Below are 21,519 nucleotides of genomic sequence, written 5' to 3' on the forward strand. Positions count from 1 at the left end.
GTGCTAGAGCTAATATACTAATTATCAGTTCTCGATTCCAAACCCAGCATTCTTTTCACTACTCCATACTACCTCAATTTTTGGATTAGCTATGCAGGCCAATGGTGGAGGGGAAGGACTCAAAATGGCTTCTTCCTCAATCCCTCAGAATGCTTTTGGGCCACCTCCTTTCCATCAGTTGGTATATTCTTAGGGAATACAAAATAATCTTAATATTAGCAAAGAAAGATTTTAAGTCACCCTGGGGAATAAACATAAAAATGAAAAAATAATGGCTCATTTATTTTTTTTCTTCTGGTCTTGAAATGGATTAGCCTTTGGGATTTTCCATACCATGGTGGCATATTGGAAAGAGCACTGGCTATGGAGTTTGAGGACCTGGCTTCAAATTCCCCCACCTCTGACCCTTCCAGTGTGATCTTGGGTCAATCATTTCACTTCCTCTAGGACTGAAGATGGCCTCTGGAGTCTCCTCCAGATTTAAATCTATTATCTTATAGTGCATATGCAATTGTGTATAATCATAATAGTGTAACAGCAAGAGTTGGCTATCTATGGCCAGAGAGGGAATATAGAAATCATTATATAAAAAGAAGTGTTACCTTGTTGATACAGTGCAATGAAAAGGGCACTGGACTTGGAGACAGAAGACCTGAATAATTTGTAAAGATTCTGCCACTGATTGGATGTGTGAATGGACAAGTCCTGTAATCTCTCTCAGGCCTCTGTAAAACAAGGGGGTTGGCAAAAACATCTTATAAAGCTTTCTCCTACCTCTCGAGTTCTATGAATAAGCAACCATGGTTAATATGGAGCTATAGAAAATGAAAACCAAGTATTTCCAGAAATGAAATCAAGCCCAGCTCTGCAGCTGTCAAACAAAGCAGTGAGACCACAAAGATGAGTATTTTACTTTGGGAGGAAGAATTAGCTGGTTATAGTTGGAATTTGGGTGGAAAACAGGGAAAGACTGGAAGAGTTGGTATGGTATTCTGCTCAAAAGGAAGAAATATGGTCACCATATTTTTTTGTTTTGTTTTGTTTTGGTTTTTTGTTTTTTTGCGGGGCAATGAGGGTTAAGTGACTTGCCCAGGGTCACACAGCTAGTAAGTGTCAAGTGTCTGAGGCTGGATTTGAACTCAGGTCCTCCTGAATCCAAGGCCAGTGCTTTATCCACTGCGCCACCTAGCTGCCCCTGTGGTCACCATATTAAAAAAAAAAAGAACACGGTTTTGCAATTCAGATTTGCCCCCCCCCCCACACTGTTCCTGAGCATGTGGAATGACTAGGATTCCTTAGTCTCCCTGGTATTTGCCAGGATCTTGGAGTCCGTTTGGGAGATGGATCCCCTATTGATGAAAAGGTTTTCCAGAAATTCCTACTTATGAGTGACTTTTTTGCTGATGGCATTGAGCCCCAAAACATTATAGGCCATTCTCTATATCGTCCCAGGTTACTCAAAAAAGATTGACCTAGCCATCTACTCAGGAAAAACAAAGTAGATGAAGAAAATATTTTAACAAAACATTATTACAATATGTAGTTTCTTGAGGTAAACCTTTAAAACCATTGCATCAGTCTCCTAGTTACTTCCTGAAAAATTGTGATGTAAATAGTGTATCACCAGTGGACCTCCATGCCACCTTCTTTGTTAGTACAGCTTCTCTTCCAGGAGCGTAGCATCCTTAAATAAGACTACAGGCTTCCAAGACTCCCCTTGGTGCCCACCCTGAGTCACTCTCCCTAGATATTGCCTTATAATATATTCTTTCCCTTTCCATTATCAATGGTAAACATGTCCCTCCTCCTAGGTAACAGATTTATCTGTTGTTCTTGTTGTTTAGTTGTTTTTTAGGTCATGTGCAATTCTTCATGACTCCTTTTAGGGCTTTCTTGGCCAAGATACTGAAGTGCTTTGCCATTTCCTTCTCGAGCTCACTTTACAGATGAGGAAACTGAGGCAAACAGGGTCAAGTGAGTTGCCTGGGGTCACACAACTAGTAGGTGTCTGAAGCTGGATTTGAACTCAGAAAGATGAGTCTTTTTCTTTTCTTTTTTTTTGGGGGGGGAGGCAATGAAGGTAAAGTGACTTGCCCAGAGTCATGTAGCTAGTAAGTGTAAAGTGTCTGAGTCTGGATTTGAACTCAGAAAGATGAGTCTTCTGGACTCATTGTGTGCCCCACATTCTATCCACTTTCCCACCTAGCTACCCATTTACATTTTACCTAAGGCTGAAAATGTATTCATCCAGAGGAGTGACTAACCTGTGAATTTCAGAGTATGGGAGTGGAGATATTTCAGGGTATTTCATGGCTGTATACACTCCATTTTCTTGCATTCTCAACCATATGGCACCTGGGGATGTTGATGGGAGCAATAGGAACCTTCCAAAAATGGCCACTGCCTGTGTTTCTTAATTTAAAATATATGTATTCGCCTGCTGCCCTCTTTCTTACTCACCAGAGCAGTTTGTTTTCCTCAGAATAAGTTAGCATCTAGCTGTGTGGTTTCATTATGTAATTTCTGAGTGCCGCAGAGGTTGTACTTGGGGATAAGAGAGCTTTAGGCCACTTGTTTATTCCTCATGATTTACATGGATGAATCAAATTAAATCAAATCAAATTATTCCACAGAGTAAACTACAACCAATCAGGCAGAAAGAGCTTGTTCTGTTTTAGAATAATACCTGCCATTTATATAAAGCTTTATCATTTTCAAAGTAATTTCCTATAAACATTCTGAGTTTCAGTGACTTGTCCAAGCTAATGATAGGTGGAATTAGGACTAAGGATACAGATTTTGTTTTTGTTTTTGTCTTTGTTTTTTGCAGGGCAATTGGGGTTAAGTGACTTGCCCAGGGTCACATGGCTAGTGTCAAGTGTCAAAGGCCAAATTTGAACTTAGGTCCTCCTGAATCCAGGGCTGGTGCTTTATCCACTGCACCACTTAGCTGCTCCTAGATCCAGGTTTTATATTCATGGCCATTCTACTATCCCAAATAGACTGATTATATTTCTTAACTGTGTTTTTCTATGCCATGGCTGATAGCAGGAAACATTCAGAGTTCTACCAAGTACCTTCTCCTTTGAGAAGTAGTATGATATAGTAGAGATAAAAGGACTTGTAGTCAGGAAGATCTGGATTCAAATCCTGCCTGTGACATTATTTAGCTGTGTGACCTATGGGCAGTTACTCCACCTGTCTACCCACCCACCCCCAACTCTATGAGTTCATAAGTTATAGATGAGTTACTAAACTGCATTGGTAGAGGGAATTTCAATTCTGAAAGTTCTCCCACAATGCTAAAATTACAGGTCTGGTCAAACAACAGCAGCAAAAAGCACCATTACCACCAAAAAAACAAACAAAGAAACCCTTCCTTTTCTCAGAGGAGCAGTGATAGCGCTATATTTGTCCCTGCATATTCAGAGATTGTTCAAGTTAGATCTAGAAGGGACCCCAGCAGTCAGCTGCTTTAACCTCATTTCACAAAATGGAAAATGAAGTTCAAAGAAATTAAGTGATTCACAGATAGTCACACAGGTAGTTAGTAGAAGAGCTAGAATTCCAATTCAAATGTTTATTCCACTGCTCTCCATTGTTCTTGTGTTTAGTTGTTGTTTAGTCATTTTCAGTTGTTTCTCAATCTTTGAGACCCCATTTGGGGTTTTCTTGGCAAAGATACTGGAGTGGTTTGTCATTTTCTTCTCCAGCTCATTTTACATATCAGGAAACTGAGGCAAACCAGGTGAAGTGACTTGCCCAGGGTCACAAGCTAATAAGTGTCTGAGGTCCTCAAACTTGAACTCAGGTCCTCCTAACTTCCAGACCCAGCACTTTTTGTACTGTTCCACCTAGCTTTCATTTAAATTTTACCTAAGGCTGGAAATGAATTCATGCCAAGGAGTTACTAACCTGTGAATTTCAGACTATGGTAGTGGAGATGTTTCAGGATGTCTCTTGTCTGTGTTCCAAGAGATGGCTCTCTAAATAGGGGAGATGGACAGGATATGTTTCGGGAAAGTGTGATAATATAAAAACAAAAGACATTCATTATTTAAAAATTTTAATCTCTCCCTATTTCCATGTCAGTTATTTCTATTTGATGTGAAAATCCCCATAGCATTTCAGAGTAAAAAGAAATCATTGAATTTGGAGTGTAATCTTGACTTCTCTTATAAGCTAGGCTACCTTATGCAAATTGTTTTTAACCTCTCTGGACCACAGTGTCCTTATTTGTAAAATAAGAGAGTTGGACAGAAGTATCAAACCTGTGCTCCACAGCCTATAAAATTCCCCTGTAGCCCAAACCAAATTAATATGTAAACAAAGTAAATAAAAATACAATGCAACAGAGATGATGCTTATTTGTGGTCTTCTGAATCAATATGTGGCCTGCAGGGATCTGTTTCTATTTAAGTTGGACACGTTTGACTAAATGATTTATAAGCTCCCTTCCAGATCTAAATCCTAGGGTCCTTGCCTCCAGCATTTGTACAAGATGGTCATAAGTAAGAATTGCCCATTTCCCAAGGACCAAAAACTGCCATTTCCCTTTGAGACTTTCAGCTCAGCTTTGAATCTGTAAACTCTTAGTAACTATTGTATCTGATTTGCTGCCCATTTAGTGAAGAGGCCACTCCTGACACTCTATCACCTAGTTTAAATTCTTTTATACTCAGGAGGAAGGTAGTTTGCACAGTCCAATTTAAACTCTCGTACTTTCAAGGCCATGCTTACAGGCTACAGAACAGAATTTTTCTTCTTGGTGAATCCAACTGACCCATATGGGGGTGCAATCTGTGACCTTGCCCTCCATAACCCTGAAATCTAATCAATTGATCTCATCTATTTAGCATAACTCTAGCCTAAAAGGACTTCATCTTTTCCGAGGGTGGTAACAGACTTTGATTGGGGCACTGGTGCTCAGGGATTTGCTGGCAAATATTTTAAAACTGGGCCTGGGGGCAGGGGAGGGAGAGAGATGAATGCAGAACACACTTTTAAATTTAATCTGAAAAATTAACATTTTCTCCATCACTTTCTTAAGTCTAAAGACAATGAACAAAATATTAAAACAAGCAATGATTTGTAGTGTTTGTTGATTTCTGAGGTGTAACTGCTCACACTGAAAATTTAACAATCAGCTCTCTCCTGGCTGTTCTATCCACCCAGTTTTAGGTGGTGTTCATGCCCTTTCCCAGAGATAAGATAAAGAGGATGTTTCAGAACAGTCCCTTTTTTGAACGGAATGAACAGAATAAAAAGCCCAAAGAATAACATATGTTTTCAGCCTCTCCATTTGATTTTCCCTCTTTTATCGGCTCTAGAGAGAACTGTGCTTCAGAGATAATATCATTGTAATGGGTTCTTATTGACTTGTTTGTGTATCAGCATGACAGTCGATATTTAACTGGGTCCTGAGTAAGTTATTAAACTCTTTCAAAGACTCACTGATATCATTAGTCCCTGTAAAATCAGTGCAGTGGGGTCAGGGAGCTGGCCTTTTTTGGAATGGCAATGCTATCATCCTCCTGTGTAGGTCAAGGAGGCAGCATCTCTTGGTGTTATTTGAGGAGAGCTAGGAAGGCTCTTAATACCCTATTTTTCATTTACCAATCTGAAATTCCACAATATAAATGCATCCTTTTGCTACCAAGAATCCGAGGGAGATGTTTATTCTGCTATCAAGAAAGACTGAAATGGAAGGAAGAGATCGAAGAAGATACCTTGCCTAGTGTACAGCTGTAGCTGGAATTAGCCCTCCTAGGGCCAGCGAATATTATCTTAGGTTGTTAAAGTTTGGAAATGATCTAATCTTTTTTTTTTTTTTTTGTGAGGCAATTGGGGTTAAGTGACTTGCCCAGGGTCACACAGCTAGTGTCAAGTGTCTGAGGCTGGATTTGAACTCAGGTCCTCCTGAATCCAGGGCCCGTGCTCTATCCGCTGTGCCAACTAGCTGCCCCCTGGAATGATCTAATCTAACCCTCTCGTTTTACAGATAAGGGAGCTGAGGCCCAGAGTGGTGAAGCTATTTGCCCAAAGTTGCAAACTAGTGAAAAACTAGTGAAAAAAGAACCCAGGTATCCTGAATCCCAGTTCAGTGCTCTTTTCCAAGTGGCCTCATTTTTTTGAAAGCTGTGAAATCAAAGTCAGAATACTGGGAAGGCTGGGCATGTGGGGCTTCAATTCAAGAAAATTTTAAGAATCACACTGCAGGAAATGCAAAGTTTAGACAAGATATATTTCCTGCCCTGATGGAGATTATAGGCTTGTAGAGGGATATGGTATATGAATGAGAGGTATCATGGTATATCATGGCCTCAAAGCCAGGAAGAACTGAGTTCAAGTTCAGACTCTGACCCATACTGGCAGTTTAAATATATGCAAGTCACTTCACCTTGCTACTCTGTAGGCTACTTTACAAGTTGCAGCAAGTGTCATGTATTGGTAAAGGGAGTTCCCTCAATTGCAGTTCCCTGTATCAATGAAATTATAGGGCTATTCCCTATTCTTTATCCTAATAAATAATATGTGATAAAGGCATAAGATCTATGCAAATAAATTACTATATGATGGCAAAAGGAGAAGCACGCAAGGATCCCTGGAGAAAGCAACATTAGAGTTGAGCTTTCACTGGTGTGTAGAAATTCAAAGAGAGTTTGGGAAAGACCATCCCTTTGCATAAGGAGCATAGGCAGGAGCATTCAGGACATATATAAAAAGGGATGATGAATTTGACAGGAGCATAGAATAGATAGGGGGAAACAATTGGAAGTAGAGTAAAGTAAGGTTGGAGCCAGATTGTGGTAGAATTTGAATGACAGAAAAAAGTTTGAACTTTATATGGTGTGGACTCTTGGGAACCATTGAAAAGCTTTGAACACAAAAATAATGCAAGCAAATCTAAGTGCAGAGATATCTGGCAGCAATATAAAGAATGGATTGGATGGTGGAAGGAGTGAGGTGGAAAGACATATTAGGTTATTATTGCAATAGTTCAGATTGGTTGGTTATATTGATTGGTAGTGCTAGGAATACAAGAAATCTGATATTGATATTGCATGGGGGGAGGGATAGATTTAGCACTATTTGGTAAATGATTGGATATTCAAGAAAAAATATAATTAAAGATAATTCCAAGGTCTTAAACAAAGGAGCCTAGAATAGAAAAGAAATTTTAGTCTAAAAGAAGAACAAGTTTAGTGGGCAAGAAAAATGATCTTAGAATATCTAGGCAAAACTTTCTTGAAGGAAGATGGAGATGTGTTGCTAGAATTGGGGACAGAAGTCAAAACCTTCAGGATGTCAATTCATTATGTATTCAAGTAACGGTGATGATTGAAACCATTCAAGTAAATGAGATTCCCAAAGGAGACTGAGAAGAGAAAGTTGGTAGAACCTTAAAGAATGAGCACCTACTTTAATGGGGTTGGTAAGAGTTTGAAGAACCAGGGATGGAGTAGAGAAGGAACAGTTGGAGAGGTAGGAAAATCAGAAAAGTATAGAGTCCCTGAGGTCAAGAGAATAAAAAGTACCTAGAAAGATTGAACGATGATCAATGTCAAATGCTACAAAGAAGTCAAGGAAAAGACAAATGTAAAAAAGAAACATGAATCTGGTTATTATGAAATCACTGGATGTTTGAGCAAATAGTTTCAGTAGAATAATGTAGAAGGGATGAGGACAGAGTGGATGGGGAGAAAGTTCAGGCAGGGGGTTAAAAAAAAGGAACACCCCCCCCCCCACCAAGATGCTTAGCCCTAAAAGGGAAGAAAGAGATGGAAAAGGTCAAGAGAAATTTTTTTTCCTAAGATAGTAAAAAACCTGATCATACTTATAGGTGGATAAGAAGGAGCCAGTAAAGAGCTAATGAAATAGGGAGCCAATTAAAGGATAGATGAGAAGGATTGCCCAGATGCAGTGGGGGCCCATCTGAAGTCATACACCATTAATTCAAAATGGATGAAATCAGTTCAAATTTTAGCCTTTCTTCATTGACTCAGCAGAAACCCAAGAGCAGAAACAGAGTAGTCAGATGGGTGGGGTGATGCAGGGTTGACAGTTGGCAGACTAGGAATGGTGAAAGGTCTTTGGGAGGTAAGGAATTCCAAGATAGTTGATAATGAATCATGACAGTGTCAGATCATGGAGCTAAATCATGGGTTATTGAAGCAGTTGCAATCTAGGTGGTGAAGAAATAGACTAGGAGAATTATAAGGGGACATGGGGAGAAGAGGAAGGGAAGAAGTATTTATTAATATTGCTTACTATGGGGCAAGAACTGTTCTTAGCACATTTCAAATATTATCTCATTTGATTCTCACAACAATTTTACAGTTGAAGAAACTGAGGTTAAGTAACATACCCAGGGTCAAACAACCAGTTAGGATCTGAGGCCTAGGGACTGGAGATTGAACTAAAGTATGAAAAACAAAGTTTTGCATGAGTGAGAGAGTGGGAGAAGTAGAAGAAAGGTAGGATTTGGTTAGAGTGAAAGCTCAAAGTTCAACATATTGGAGGTGGTAAAATCCAGTGAGATGGTTGGCTCTTAGGCTGCACTATGTTAGCATGGGGCCAAAATGAGGGGTGGGGATGGGAGTGGAGAACTGTGGTTATTTGCTGGAGTTGAAGATAACGGGACCAAGTTATCAGAGGGATTATTGACATGAGTTGTGAAGTCCTTGAGGATGGGGGAGGGGGAGAGTAGCAGGGAGGAGGAATGACATAGAAAGGAAGACTTGGAGCCAGGTGCTAGTCATAAAAGCAAATAAACTTAAAAAAATTTTTTTTTGGTTCAGCTGCCCTAGAATTTCATCTTTTTCAGATGGAGTGGTTCCCCAGATGTGTGCTTAATGCTTATTAAATAGCCTACTGTCAGCCAGATCCTCTCCATCTCTCCATGTTTATTTAGAATATTTGTTCTGTTACCTGGAATTCAAGGTTGGGGGGAGGACTGAAAAAGGAGATGCTGGAAACTACGGATGATCCCAGAGTGTAGAAAAGGGAGTTAGCTGCCAACAAACCTTAGGCGCCCACGACTGTTTTTGTCAGCAGGCAGAGAACTCCTCCAACCCACCTTCTGGATGGCAAAATGGAAAACTCTAGTTGCAGAACCAGATTTTTAAAAATAGACTTTTCAAATCCTTGGATTTAGAGGGAACCTTAAGAGGTTATTTAGTCCAGCCTCCCATCTCTACCAGAAAGAACACGTGGCTTCAAATCCCAGGCCTACTACTTATGAACTGTGTGAACTTGACAAAATTGAGTTTTCTGAGCCCCGGTTTCATCATTTGTAAAATGAGTTTAATAACACCCACCCACCTTACCCACCTTATAGGGATGTCAGAAGGATCAGGATGGACAATGATGTGAAAGCGCTTTCTAAATGTGATATATAAATAAAAAGGATGAGAAGGGTTAGCTAAGTGATCCAGTAAATTGAGTGCCCCACCTGGAGTAAGGAAGAGTTCAGATCTGACCTCAGACACTTACCATGTGATCCTCTGGAAGTCATTTAACCTCTGTCTGACTCACTTTCCTCAGTTGTTAAATGGAAATCCTAATAACACCTACCTCCCGGGTCTGTTGGGAGGATCAACTGAGATAATGATTATATAGTGCTCTGGATGGTGCCTGGCACATAGTAGAAACTATAAATGTTAGGGAGCTATCATTATCTACCTGGGTATAGTGGAATGAACTCTGGATTTAAAATCCAAGGTCTTGGGTTTGAATCCCAGCTCTGACCTTGTGTGATCTTGGGAAAACAACCTCTCTTGGCATCAAATTTCTTATCTGTAAATTCAAGGGGTAGCTGGACTAAATACTCTCTCAGGTCCCTTACTGTTCTTGGACCTGTGGTCCAGGGTTATTAGAGGGGAGGGTTGAGGGCAATAGACGGGAAGAGCAGGACTAAGGAGCAGCCTAGAAAGAAAAGGTCAGGTAACAAGGATAAACTTGACCTAAGACTGGGGTTTTTCACTTGGGGTTTGATGAGTCTATTTCATAATGACTGATTTTCCTTTAACCCCATGTGTTTTATTCTATGTATTTAACAAGATTACTTTGAGAAGGGGTCCATCCATCAGCTTCACCAGACTACCCAAAGAGGTCCAGGACATAAAAATAGCTAAGAACCCTTGAGTGCTGGGTGCAATGTGAGGGCTAGCCCAGGATAGAGCTTACTCACAACAGGATCCTTTTGGCACTTGTGTTTTCAGAAGGGGGACAGATGTGCTTCTTTCTTATGAGGGAAGAGAACAATAAGTTATAATCTGTGTCTGCAGGGTGGGAGAGGGAGCACACATCCTCTAAGACTATTTGGAATAAGGAAGACCTGGGTTCAAATCCTGCCTTGGACACTTAACTAACTACAAAACCTTGGTCAATCATGACTTTTGGGTCTCAGTTTCTTATTCTGTAGAATGGGGATAATAATAGCACTTATCTCACAGGGTTTTTGTGAGGATCAAATCAGAAAATATTTGTAGAGTGCCTTCAAACCTTAAAGTGCTATGCATAGTATTATACATACATATATATATATACATATACACATGTAAAATTTTATAATAAAAGCACTTGCTAGCTTTTATTATTATAGTACTATTACAAATCTGACTACATCACTTGCCAACTCAAAAAATTTCTGTTATGGCTATTATCTCTAAGAAAAAAAATACAAATTCCTTAGCCTTTTGTTTCAGGTTCTCTGTTATCTGGCCCCACCTTACTTTTCCTAACCAATTCTTTTTCTATATTTCCTTCCCTTCATGTACTTTCCCTTCTAGCCAAAGTAAATGTTTAGCAGTTCCCTAATATTATCATAGGGCAACTAGGTGGTACAATGGATAGTGTGCTGGGCCTGGAGTCAATAAAACTCATTTTGTGAGTTCAAATCTGGCCTTAGACACATACTAGCTGTGTGACCCTGGGCAAGTCACTTTACCCTGTTTGCCTCAGTTTCCTCATCTGTAAAATGAGCTAGAGAAGGAAATGGAAAATCAGTCTCTTTGACAAGAAAAACCCATATGGGGTTACGAAGAGTCAAACCCCACTGAAATGACTGAACAAAACCATTATTGTGCTTTCTTCTATATCCATCATTCCCATAGGCTGTCCCTCTGGCCTTTCTTCCTCATCTCTTAGTTTAAATCCTTCTCTTTCTTCAGTCCAACTAAAGGGACAACTTCTCTGAAATACAATAGTATAGTAGATAAAATGTTGTACTTACACTCAGAGCTGGGTTCAAATGCTACCTCAGATCCTTACAAGATAGCTGTGCTATCTTGGTTAAGTTTGCTTAACTTTTCTGTTCCTCAGTATTCCCATCCTCAAGCTCCAACTCCACGATCCCTCTTTGGTCCTCCCAGGATCTGATCCCAGGTTCTTCTTCCTTCTCACATTTTCATAGGGGACTTTGGATCTCTCCTTTGCCCCTCGTGGGAATTGAGTGAAACACACGATCTTGTGTCTCTATTCTGGATCTAGCTCAGTTCCCTTTCTATTCATTTATGGGTCTAGTCCAATTTCTGTCTTGTGAGAAAACTTTATCACATTGTTTAAACCTAGCCCTGCTTGGCTGGGAAGCTGGACCACTTCTATCTGTTGCTTAGAGATCCTTTATTAAGGACCTAGATTATACTGACCAGAAACCCAGTCAGATCTAAAGATTGATGCAAGGAGTTTTCTCACAGTTATACATTTCAGGCAACTCATATGTCTTATCTGAAAACCAGCCTGGTAATGGTCAAGGAATTATTGTTTCCATGTTCCTTTTATTGAATACGGTCACTTGTGGGTGGGGAGTTTGATACCTCATTTTCTGATTTCAGGGAATTACAACTGTTTCTTCTCCTCTTCCCAACTTGGAAAGTCCCCATTTTTTCTTTCAGTTCGAAATCAAATTACCTATTTTTTATGGTGGTTACTTGTTTTCTTTTAACTAATTTTTCTTATTTATTTTTCATACATAACAATCTCTCACTTTGTATTCTTTGGACTGACTGGGGAGTCCATTGGCCTGTTTTTGTTAATAAATTGTATAACTCAGATTGTCTCCTCAGCAATTATCCACTACACCCTAGAATTCTTTCTTTCTTTCATATTTTTGAGGGGGTCTGGACTTTTGCTTTCTTTAGAGTGGGGCATCCCTCTTGGGAAACTCCTTTCACCAATGCAGATCAACAACTACCCTTCAATTCCTAGTCTTGGAGAGTCATTGGGGATACAGAGAGGTAAAGAGTCTTCTCTAACATCACTCAGCCTGTATATACCAAAGGTAGACTTGAACCTATTAAAAAAATTTTTTGGGGGTGGGGCAATGAGGGTTAAGTGACTTGCCCAGGGTCACACAGCTAGCAAGTGTCAAGCGTCTCAGGCTGGATTTGAACTCAGGTCCTTCTGAATCCAGGGTTGGTGCTTTATCCACTGTGCCACCTAGCTGCCCCTGAAACCCAAATCTTTCTGACTTCAAGGCTGACTTTCTTTCTCTCTAGCTACTACTCTGTCAGACTTCTCATTAATTACATTATTCCTTATGTTGTTTGTCCTTCGTTTTCAAAGAGCAACAATGGCATCTTGGATGATATCTTGACTTGAGCATGAATTGTATTTAAGTGAGGCAGAGTTGTGCAAAGAGGTCAGCCTTTCCAGAGACATCAAAGCCCAGTGATCAGACAAAAGCCAGGATTACTGCTGATGTCCCAGGATGCAGTGGATGACCTTAGCATCTTCAGCGTCTGACCAGGTTCTGAGATCTCCACAGCGTCTGCTTCAGCTGCCCTCTTGGCTGTTCAGAACAAATATTTCTTATCCACAGGGGAAGTCTTCACATGCTTGAGGTAGACACTCTACTAACTCGCCAACAGGTTGGAGGCCTGTCATTTACCTTCAACCTAGTTTAGCCAAGATGGTTTTACTGGGGTGTGCCCGCTGTGCATGCTGCAGCTTCTTTGGGGCCACACGTGAGAAGTGGGTGAAAGGTGGATGCCAAAAGTGGATGAACAGCCCTGAAAAGGGCTGGGCAGGCCCTCACACCAGAGGTGCTGGTCCTCCCTGAGCACCCCATAAACCCCATTCCTCGTGTAATCATGATCTGTGAAACTGTCATGTCCCATCCAATACATAGTATGCCACGTGTCACCTTTGTATCTCATCTCTAGTGCCTTCCTTACCCATTGTTGCCACTTGTGAGGGGGTGCTCCAGAGTCTGTTCCTACCAATCTCCAGTCTGGTTGTTTAATTTTCATTGTGGGCATTTACACAGAGATGTCAGGTTTCCAAGTTATTTCTTCAGTACCACCTTATGCTCTTCTATGGAAATTAAGGCTACCAGCCCTATAAATGGGCATAAGTGCCTATATTCTTTAGGCGTCAGAGAGGTACTAGCTACATCCTACACTAGATGATGTCTAAGGTGTCTTTACTCTATGAAAGAGTGGGAAGAACAACATAAAACATGTGAGACTCAAATTATCCTTTTAAACATGTAATGCGAGGTATTGCTGCCTGATGAGAAGGTTGCAAGTCAAGAAGATCCAAGTTCTAGTCTTGCTGTTATCAGATACTTTCCCAGGGGGCCCTGGGCAAGTTAGTTAATTTCTCAGGCTTCAGGCACTTAAAAGCTGTGTCACTTTAACCTCATTTTCCTCATCTGTAAAATGGGGATAATAATAGCACCTACCTCCCAGATTTGTTGTGAGGATCATGTGAGATGATAATTGTAAAGCATTTAACACAGTGTCTGATACATAGTAGGTGTTGTTGTTGTTGCTATTATTAACAACAGAATAGTTACCAATTTAATTGGAATTTTCCTCAGTCAGGAGCTCCTTACAGCAATGAAATGTTAGGTCTAGACCAAGAAAACTAGTAAAATACGCTGCTCTGGTTCTTAGATTTTCAGCTTTATTCCACAATGCTCTTATTCACATACTCTAAATCCCAGGCAGGCTGGACTGTTGGCCATTCCCAATTTTCGTCTTGTGTTCAATTCAGATTTCCCCTGCCCCACACAGGGGAACACACTCCCTCCTCATTTCTACTTAACGAAAATCTTCTTTTCCTTTGAGGCTCAGCTCTGGGATCACCCTAGTAAAAGTGAACAGCCCCCTCCTCAGATTTCCTTGTGACCCAGGCAATAGTGCAGATGTTCTTCTGAGAATCACGGTGGAGAAAGGGATGTTTCCACTTGGGTAGAGCCACGTGGGCTTGGGGTTAACCCATCAAAGTAAAGTCAGAAAGCTGAGGAATTAACTAATTCAACCAGTTCATCCCATGCATGTAAGGGGATAGCGATAGGGAGGTAAGGAAGGTAGCTCTATGCGCTGCCTAAGAGTTATCCTGTGAACTCTGCAGGGAAACTGAGTCCCTGTGCTCTTCAAACTCCAAAAGAGCCTTTGAAGCAATCAATTAGGAGAAGCAGGCTGACATGACCAAGCAAGTCATCTCAAGGAAAGAAAAAAAACCCTAAGATCTAACCTCAGCCACTTCCGAAGATATCACAGTTCAGCAGAACCAGTCTACCTACCCTCTAATTAGGAGGCTGGCAAATGCATCATAGGAAAAACTTCCCCCGTTATTGAGTCTATAACAGCTACCTCCTGCACCTTCCTCAGGAAGTTGGTTATTCAAGCTACAGGAAATGATGGAGTGGGATATGGTCCTAGGCCCAGTGAGCTAAATGAGTCTTAAGGGGCCAGGGCCTCTAAGTCCAATTCTAGAAGGCATTTGCTGCAGATTGTGAATTTTCTCTCCCTCTGCTTGGAAAGTTGTTTTGGCAAAGTCTGATTATGGTGTGTGTGTGTGTGTGTGTGTGTGTGTGTGTGTGTGTGTGTGTGTGTGTGAGGGGGCGGGGGAGGGGGGGGGCTCTGTGTTCTCAAAAGCTCTTCTAACAGACCACTAACAGGACAGGCCTTCCCCATCTCTAAGCTGGAAAAGCTTGAAGTATGAGCCCAGGGTTGGACTGTCATTCCATTGCATCCCTTTCCACAAACATTTATTAAGCATTGTATATAAAACTGTGTTAGGCATTCTGTCCAGGCTAGCTAAAATTTAGAAAGCTCATCACCAGGAAATCAGCCACTGGGGGATTGATTTTCCTCCCCACCACAGCAACAAACGCCTATATACAATGTGGGATATTGAAAGCATCAAATAGGTTTCTCCCTACACACGTTTTCCACCTGCCCCAGTTCTAAATTAGCTAGGTGATACAGTGGATAGAGTACTGGACGTAGAGACTAAAAAACCTGAATTCAAATCTGTCCTTAGGCTGAGTCACACTAGCTGTGTGACTGCAGACACATCACTTAATCTCTGCCTCAGTTTCTTCAACAGTAAAATGAGATTATAATAACACCTACCTCGTAACATATAATAGGATTGTTGTGAGTCTCAAATGAGTTAATATAGTTATCCCTTCCACATGGAGGGGTGTGCCCGACCCACTGCTGCATTTGTAAAAATTTTTGGCCCTCCCTTCATACCATTGAAGATGTCAGAATTTTTTAATTTTTCTTTTATGGGATGTTTGCAATACTTTATTGTAAAATTTGGGTTAATGTAGTCATAGGTTACATTATCCATTACTATACATATATTTTATGCATTTCTGAGTTTCTTAACTTTTTCTGAGCATGCAGAGTGTCATCTGACGCTTCTGCAAAATTCCCCCCAAATTCCCATTTAATTTCTTATGCTGACCTGTGACATAATGAAGCCTCCATGGGGAAAATTGTGATGTGGAACAGATAACTGTATTTGTAAAGCACTTAGCCCAGTGCTTAGTACCTATTTATTATTATTATTAGTAGTAGCAGCAGTATTGGCCCTAATAAAGAACAGGGTCTTGAAGGAAAAGGTATAGAACCACAGATATCTGAGGGCAGAGTCTGCTTAAGTGGAAGAGACCCTCTCACTCCTCCCCTCACTGTGATGACATCACAGAGCAATCACAACCTCAGACTGGATCAGAATTTATGACACTTCTTTCCTCAGGGGGCTTCCCCTCTACCCTTATAAGAGCCCTAGCCTAGTGACCTAAGCCATGGTAGACACAGGATCAGAGCTGGGTCAAGAGTCAAGGCAATGGAAATTGAAAGCTGCCATCCATAGTAAACTTAACCCTCCCTGGTCCTTAACTTACCCCAGCCCTTCCTTTACTCAGTATTTGTTTGGAAGCCTCCTTGACTGTTAATAAACCCTATTGCATCTTTTATCTTCTTCTTCTAGGCTCTGTTTGAACTCAGGCCCTCCTGACTACCTAAATGTGTCATCTTCTTTTGTTCCCTGAAACTTAGCTTTCTCCTGAGAGTATATATGCCTCTCCATGCTCGTCTTTCACACCCCCTAACACACAGGGCCAATGACACTTTCAGAACTTTCCTCTGCTACTTGTCCCTCAAGCAATTACTTCTCCTTGAAAGTTTACTCCATCCTGTTTGCATCCAAAAGCAGTACTCTCCACCCCTGAGGCCTCATCTCCTGATTGGCTGGTTCCTCTCAGAACCTTCAATTTAGGGAGGAGGCCTGGGCTAAAGATGTCTTTATCCCTTTCCAGGCATCTCTGATGACTCATTCCCATCCAACCCGTCCCCCCCCCCCCCGGCTTTTCAGATCCATTTAATGTGTTGTCTTTCCCCTACTTAGAACAGTCCCTAACACATAGTTGTTGTTGTTTGTCCCTCAAAGAGGACCAATGACATCATGGGTGAATTGGATGTGAATTGGATCTAAATGAGGCAGGGCTGTGCAAAGTGATCATCAGCCTCACTCTCTCTTCCAGAAAGTTTTCATCTTCCCATTTTACCAGGGCCACTCTTCACATGCTTAAGGTAGACATCCCCCTAACTCACCGATGGGTTTAAGGCCTGTCTGTGGAGACAGTTTTACTGGAGTGTGGCCATTGCACATGCTACAGCTTCTTGGAGCCACAGGTTGGGTGAAGGGTGGGCACCAAAAGTGGATGACCAGCCTTGAGAAGGACTCAGCAAACCCTCATACAGTGGTGCTAGGCCTCTCTGAATACCCCATATGCCCCCTAACACATAGTAAGCACTTAGTAAACATTTGTTGATTGACTGTTGACTGAGTGGTGTAATTGGGCTAATCAGATTGAATCTTTTCTCTGATACTTATCATCTGCATGACCATCAATTCCTTTAAACTCTCTGTGGTTAAGTTTCCTCACTGGGAACATGGTGAAGTCTGGAGAATGAAGCAAGATTTGTCTGGGTCCTTCTACAAAGGGGAAGAACCTATCAATGGGAGAAGGGCCCACAGCAGTGCATGGAGATGGCAGCTGATGCATGGTGGTCAAATCCAGAGAAAGGAATGACTGGTCTAGGATCTTCCCCATAGGGGAAGAATTTGCCTTTGAGAGAAGGGACATGTAGAAGTGGAAGGAGAAAGAAGCTAAGGCTGGAGACTGAAATCTTAGAACTAATTAATCTCTCTCCCCACCTACCAGATTAGTACTACCAAAGAACAATCTTAAAGGAAAAAACACAAAACAGCAAAAATCTGTTGGTCAGGAAGAACTTGCTTTTTTGTTTTTTGTTTTTTGGTGAGGCAATTGGGGTTAAGTGACTTTCCCAAGGTCACACAGCTAGTAAAGTATGGAGTGTCTGAGGCCCGATTTGAACTTAGGTCCTCCTGATTCCAGGGCCAGTGCCCTATTCACTGCACCACCTGGCTGCCCCAGGAAGGACTTGGAAAAGGTGGTAGGGAATGGGCTTCTAAGCTAGAAAATAAGATCCAGCCAATGCTCCACAGTTATGTTGTGGACTCCCAGAAGGGCACCAGAGACACAGATAAGATGAAAGCAAGATGGGGATTCACTGAGAAGGGAAAGAAACAAACTTCAATAATTCCTATTTTGTCTAGGGCCATCTATGTTTTCCTCCACTCTCTTCCCTGTCTCCCCTTGGACATATAAAAGACAAAAGAAGCTCAAAATCAGTTTACCAATGCAGGCCTCTTGTCCAAAAATTTTCTCTCCCTACTTCGTACAAAAAGAAAACAAAATATTCTGATAGATTTGTAGCCTCATCAATCTGGGTACGCCTTCTCTGCAAAGACACCCATTATAACCCATTTACACCCACTCATTCTGTGGGACTTTTGCCCATAAATTATCTACCCTCCAGCACCCTGCTCCCATGTGTTGGTCTGTTTTTCTCTAGTGCTCTTGACCTTGGGTGGAAACTAATGGAGGACCCAAGAGTTCCATGAGGTAGTTATCAGCCCACCTGCCTTTCTTATCACACTGCTTCCTCATAACATTCTTTACATGTTTCTCCTATGTAGCTTCTTTTGGATAGTGTGCTGCATTATTTTTTTTTTTGGTGGGGCAATGAGGGTTAAGTGACTTGCCCAGGGTCACACAGCTAGTAAGTGTCAAGTGTCTGAGGTCCATTTGAACTCAGGTCCTCCTGAATCTAGGGCTGGTGCTTTATCCACTGTGCCACCTAGCTGCCCCTGCATTACTTTTTAAAATGTGTTTGCTTCTTTATCATCCTTTGTGGGACTCTCAATTTTAATTCTTTTGCAGTATTAGATGACTTGCACCAAGCAAACCTCTTTACCTTTACCAATGTTGACAAGAGAAATCCACCAAATGGTGGGCCGAGAGAAAAGAGTTTATGTTTGGCCAGATCTTTTTTGCTCATTTCCTATAGGCTTGCTCAAGCAAAGAGAGGAATTTTAGGCAAGGAAAGGCTGCCTTTTTGCAAAGTGTTGTGTCTCTGGAAATGAGTGATATGTATGCTTTCCTTCCCTAGAAATATTCTAAATTCTGTGAGGACAGGAGCTTTGGCCTTCTGTCTTTAAGTGGCCACTTATGGTCTAGTAGAAAGAGCCCTGGGTTTGGGGTCAGAGGACAAATCCTGCCTCTTTTACTAATTACTAGTGACTTAATTACTTAATTACTCTTTAGCTTAAGTGACAAATCACTTAACTTCTTCGGGCCTCAGTTTCCCCAATTGTATAATGGAGAGGTTGGACTAAATATCCCCTAAGGTACCTTCCAACTCTAGTGTATGATGCCATGATCAATGACCTGGGACATGTAATAGGAAGTAGCCAATATGGCTGCTTTTGAGGAGGTAAGAAGAAGCCAATATGAGGAGGTAGGATGTAAACCAAGTCTGGAAAGGTAAGCTGAAGGTGTAAGAATGTAATAGAATATTGGATAGTGGGATACTGGCAGTGCAGTACAATGGAAAGTACAGTGCAGTACAATTGAATTTGGAGTTGAAAGATGTGAACTCAAATCTTGGATTTGGATTCTCTGTGTGACCTTGGATAGATCACTAAATCTTTTTGGGTCTCAGTTTCTTCATTTTTAAAATGAGGGTTCTAAATAGTCCTGTCTAATGTTCAATCTGTGATCCTTTAGCAACATTCTGATCATCACACTTTCTTTCTAGCTTGAGATTTAAAAAAATTTTCTCCTTAATTTTTTTCAATTTATTTATTTGTTTGTTTATTTTAATTTTTTTTTTAAGTGAGGCAATTGGGGTTAAGGGACTTGCCCAGGGTCACACAGCTAGTAAGTGTTAAGTGTCTGAGGCCGGATTTGAACTCAGGTACTCCTGACTCCAGGGCCAGTGCTCTATCCACTGTGCCATCTAGCAGCCCCTATTTATTTTTAACATCCATTAAAACCTTTTTTTTAAGTTCCAGATTTTTTTTCCCGCCATCCTCTTTCCCACCTATTGAGAAGGTAAGCAATATGCTACCCATTATACATGTGATGGCTCAATAGTTCTTCATCTTCTTTGTGCCATGTACCCCTTTGTCAGTATGATGAAGCCCATGGAACTGTTCTTAGAATAATATTGAGGGGAAGCTAGGTGGCACAGTGGATAAAGTGCCGACCCTGGATTCAGGAGTACTTGAGTTCAAATCTGGCTTCACACATTTGACACTTCCTAGCTGCGTGACCCTGGGCAAGTCACTTAACCCTCATTGCCCCACAAAAAAATGAAAATTGAAATTCATAATCTAAAGAAGTGCTAAATTCCAATGAAATGTTCATAAAAATAAAGATGTAATTTGTTTCCCCATCTCAGTTTGATGATTCCTTGGAACTATATACCCTAAACCAAGAATCCTTATTATAGCTTGATAAATGCTATTGCCCAAATCCTGACTGAACTCTCAAAACAAAAAAGGAGGCATTCTATTTTGGCCACAGATAGTGGATCTGCAATACATTCTTTTAAAAAAATTTCAAATTTTAATTTTTTCCAATCACATGTTAAAAAAAAATATAACATTCATTAAAAAAATTTGAGTTCCAAATCCTCACAGTTCCTTTCTCTTTTCCCCCCTCATTGAGATAGTAAGCAATTTCATAGAGGTTATACATGTGCAGTCATGCAAAACACATTTCCATATTAGTCATATTATGAAAGAAAACACAGACAAAATGAAAAAACCCTATAAAAATCAAGGAAGTTTTTAAAAAGTATACTTCAATCTGCATTCAGACTCCATCGGTTTTTTCTTTGGAGATGGATAGCTTTTTTCACCATAAGACCTTTGGAACTGTCTTGAATCATTGTATTCCTGAGAATATCTGTCATTCATAGTTAATCATTGTATAACATTGCTGTTATTGTGTGCAATGTTCTGCTGGTTCTGCTCACTTCACTTTGCATCAGTTCATATAAGTCTTCCCAAGTGTTTCTGAAACCATCCTCCTCATCATTTCTTACAGCCCAAAAGTATTCCATCACAATCATATACCACAACTTGTTCAGCCATTCTTCCATTGATGGGCATCCCCTCAATTTCCAATTCTTTGGCTCCACAAAAAGAGCAGCTATAAATATTTTTGGACAGCTGGGTCTTTTTCCTTTTTTAGAACTCTCTTTGGGATATAGACCTAGTAGTGGTATTGCTGGATCAAAGGGTATGAACATTTTTATAGCCTTTTGGGCATAGTTCCAAATTCTGGAATACATTCTTAATGATTTGACGCACTCACCTGTCTGAGACATTATGTGCCTCACTATAAGATTAGGTTTCTCTAAGTGGTTAACTTTACCTTCCCAAATAATTGGGGATGAAAAAACAAAGCTGGTCTTGGATGCTAGCCTCTTTGAAATAGAGTTGCACCTGCATCTTCATGAATGGGATTTTATAGGTTTATAACAAAAGTGGAATTGAACCTTTTGCTGGGTATATGGCCTCTCCTAAGGTGTTATTCATACAGCCAGGTGTGAAATAAGAAAAAAATTTGCCCTGGCAATTTATAATACCAAAAGTAATTAATCCTCAACTACCCTCAGGGCATGAATTCACCTGACCTATTGTGAATCCTGAAGGTTTCAGGAGAATCCATCCTAAACATTTCTGTTGTGTTATTTCATCCTGATTCTAAGAACAAACTAACACAATCTTCTTGTATTATTTAGTGTGATGCTAGTTGAAAACCTTCTTGCCCTGCAGGGGAAACTTGCATTTTCTTTTTAATAGCTTGGAGAATGGGGCTCCATTTTCAGTATT

The sequence above is a fragment of the Dromiciops gliroides genome, chromosome 1 (genome assembly GCF_019393635.1).
Source record: "Dromiciops gliroides isolate mDroGli1 chromosome 1, mDroGli1.pri, whole genome shotgun sequence".
Lineage (NCBI taxonomy): Eukaryota > Metazoa > Chordata > Mammalia > Microbiotheria > Microbiotheriidae > Dromiciops > Dromiciops gliroides.